At 43.8% G+C, this 3,199-nt stretch overlaps 1 long non-coding RNA gene across 3 annotated transcripts in view; it reads left to right on the top strand.

Annotated features, from left to right (window-relative positions):
• The first annotated feature begins 46 nt into the window (after positions 1-46).
• The window catches only part of LOC108448556, a 179,671-nt gene continuing 176,518 nt past the window's right edge, over positions 47-3,199 (top strand). For all 3 annotated transcript variants that reach the window (XR_001864482.1, XR_001864483.1, XR_001864484.1), the window contains exon 1: positions 47-3,103. This is a non-coding gene — a long non-coding RNA (uncharacterized LOC108448556). The remainder of the gene's footprint in view (positions 3,104-3,199) is intronic.

A 3,199-nucleotide genomic window follows, 5' to 3' on the forward strand; every position in this document is an offset into this window, starting at 1 on the left:
CACGGGGAGCCGCTCCGGCCGGGGCTGCGCGGGTGCCGGGGGATCGGACAAGGCAGAACTCCGCTCGGGAGCCGCCGAAACTTCATAAACTGCCCTCGCTTAAGGAGGCACCCCAGCCTTATCGTACCCTGGGGTGCTACAGCTACACATTTACTGTTTAAAAGATTATTTTGCCCAATTAAAAAAAATAAAATAATCACACAAACCCACCACTCAAACCTGCATCTTGTCCCGTTGGTTCAGGGATGTGCCTAGATAGAGCCCAGCCAAAACAATGCTGTGCAGAAGACATGGCTGGACCAAGACAGGAGTTGCTCACATTTATTTTCTTTTAAAAATGTGGGTGAAAGGGAATGGGGGAGGGTGGAAGAGAATATTTATCAGAATACCAGAAGACACCTTTCTTGAAACAAAGGCAAGGGGAATCATCTCTGTTGCAAATCCATCAGGCAGAGACCAAATAACAATATTTGTAGTCGGGCATTCAAAAAATACAATGTGCTTAAATAACAACAAATGCTTACTACAGTTGCTACAGCGCAGCTTAATAAAAAATTAGCCTTACTGACAGTCTTGTCAACATCTTAAGTAAATTATCATAGCGATGGTCTTTGGAGAAGAAAACCCACACTCCTTGCTAAAACACCTCCTATCATTAATCTTAAACCACTTGAAGATTATGATGGAAAGAATGGGATCAGTAACCATTATCACCTCAAATTGCTGTTAAAAACTCCGCTGTTTATTTTTGCAACAAAAGCGAATGTATCTGGGAAATGCAGAAAAGGGAAGAAAGGACAACACAAGAAAGGCAGAACAATTGAGGCGAATCCTGTTGCAACCTCGATGATAAACACATGGAAAAAGCTGTTACTGCTCTGCGGATTGCTGGAATTTGGGTAGACGTTAGAAAAATAAACAAAGTGATGACTCTGCGCCAGTTCAGTAAATGCACCGCTACAGTCAAAAAAAAAAAAAAAAAAAAAAAAAAAAAAAAAAAAAAAAAGGTAACTTCTTAAAATTATTTGTGGTTTCCTGAATATCCGGTATTTGCCTTTATCTACATCTATTATTTGATAAAGATCAAAAGTATTACAAATGTATTTGCACCTTTCACTGTTCATAGGTAGAAAAAAATTAATTTCGACACTTTCTTGCTCGTATTTTGTATGCATTGCGTCTTTTCCAGTAATCGTCAGAATAAAGTCTATAGTGTAGTTTTATGAGGATCCGACGTGCTCGAAACATTTGGTCATAGCGAAACCTTTCCAGAAGCGATTCTGATTTTTATTGTCGTCTCTCCTGTTAGAATATTATCCCTCTTTGAAATACATTTTTACAGATGAAAAATAATATTTTTCCCTCGTTAAACTAATTCCAGGATTTGTCAGAGAAGGGAGAATCTGTTGATTTAGGGACACTCGACCTGCATGTTATCAACGGATCTTTACACCTTCAATGGATGCACCAATCGATGTGAGATGGGCACACGTCTGAATACAATCAAACACAGGTTTTTGAAGTTATTCTTTCAAAATGTGGAAGTTTACACGAAGCCTTTAAAGGAGGACGATGCAGCCCGGCGGGCCCTCCTCCTCCCCTCCCTGGAAGTCAGCGGAAAGTGTGCCATTAAACCAGGTCGTTGAGAATTAAAATAAACCAAACAATTATTTTCGCCTAGCAGAGCTGCATCTTCCCGTTGTTTCCGCGGTGATTCACGCCAGCAGCGGTGTACCAGAGGCAGAGGCGGGCGGGCTGCTCTTCCCCCTTCAGCGGGGGGGACGGGGGATTTGCTCCCGGAGGCAGCTCGGCGGCGGCGAGGGGCGCTGCGCGGTGAGGGGCGCGCAGGTAGGCGCGGCGGGAGCGGGAGCCGGAGCAGCGCTGCCAACTCCCCCGCCGCGGCCCCGCAGTGACCCCAGCCCGGGGCTGCGGAGAGGTGAGAGGTGACGCTGTTAGCCAGCGCAGACCTGGCCATTTTAAAGCCACAGCTAATCAGTCCTTTACTAAATTAAAATATAGGAACCAGAGGGGAAGCAATTTCGATGTAAAGAATTACCGTGCGCGCTCCCAGAACGAAATAGTATTGAAATGAGGACGGTGCTCTCTGCAACAGACAGATTTTTCACCCAGGAGCAATTGGGCTAAGATAAACTATAAAATTATACATCCGCTGTATAGATCCCATAGATCTGCACGTGTGGGAGATTACATATCCCACACGTACACAATCATAAAATAAGGACATCGAGCTGTTAAAAAACTTCAGCCCCATAAACTATACAGCGGGGTGATTGTTACAGGGCAGCGGGCACTGGGTGGTTAATTGCCCACCTAGCTAAAGGCTCTGAGATTCATTATAATGTGGGAAGAAATTAAAGCGGAAAAAAAGTGATACATTTTCCTGTCAATTCATTTGTCTTCGATTTCAAGTTATTCTTTAACCTCTGTAAGAAATAGGAACTAACTGTGTCAGAGGGGTGTGTGTACGTGTGTGCATATGCACTACAGACATACAGTACATACCCCTGTGTTTGTGATGTACAAGTGTGCGTGATCTGAGCACATGAATTGGCTCACAAACAGTGGAAAATGGTGACAGTTCCATTTTTCCTCTTTAATTAGGAAATATTCCTTGATTGTCTTGGCACCCATTACTTTCTAATAACTCCACAGAACCAGGAGAAGAAGAATAAATGTCTGCTGCAAGTAATCTGCTATAAAGCAATTATTTTACTAGGATAGTGTGCAATTGCAAGTACAACACCGTAACGGCCATGAATGAGACGCAAAGGCAAAAAATGAAAAATAAAGGCTACTGGAGTGATGATAACATTTGAGAGTACATACACTTCAATGGGTCACAGTAAGAAATATCTAGCTTTGGTAACGTAGCTGTGTTACAGCTAGACTGCAAAGAAACTTTCCCTTTTCATGTGTTTCAGGCAGCAAAACGCTGGGTTTAGAAGACTGCAAGCCAGTTTCCTGCATACTACTATAATTAATTTACGTGCGGAGATCAAAAATCCGAGGGCGAAGGAAATAATTGATTCTGCCAGAAAACGCTTCCCTGGCGCAGCCCACGGTCAGCCGCCACCCACGGCAGGTAAGCTGCTGCGTGAAACTATTTTTAACTGAACAAAAGACTAAGCAAACATCTGACGTCAGGGAGCGGCGTTCCGGGAGGCAGGGGGGGCTGGCA

Source organism: Corvus brachyrhynchos, unplaced genomic scaffold (assembly GCF_000691975.1).
Source record: "Corvus brachyrhynchos isolate BGI_N302 unplaced genomic scaffold, ASM69197v1 scaffold115, whole genome shotgun sequence".
Taxonomy (NCBI): Eukaryota; Metazoa; Chordata; class Aves; order Passeriformes; family Corvidae; genus Corvus; species Corvus brachyrhynchos.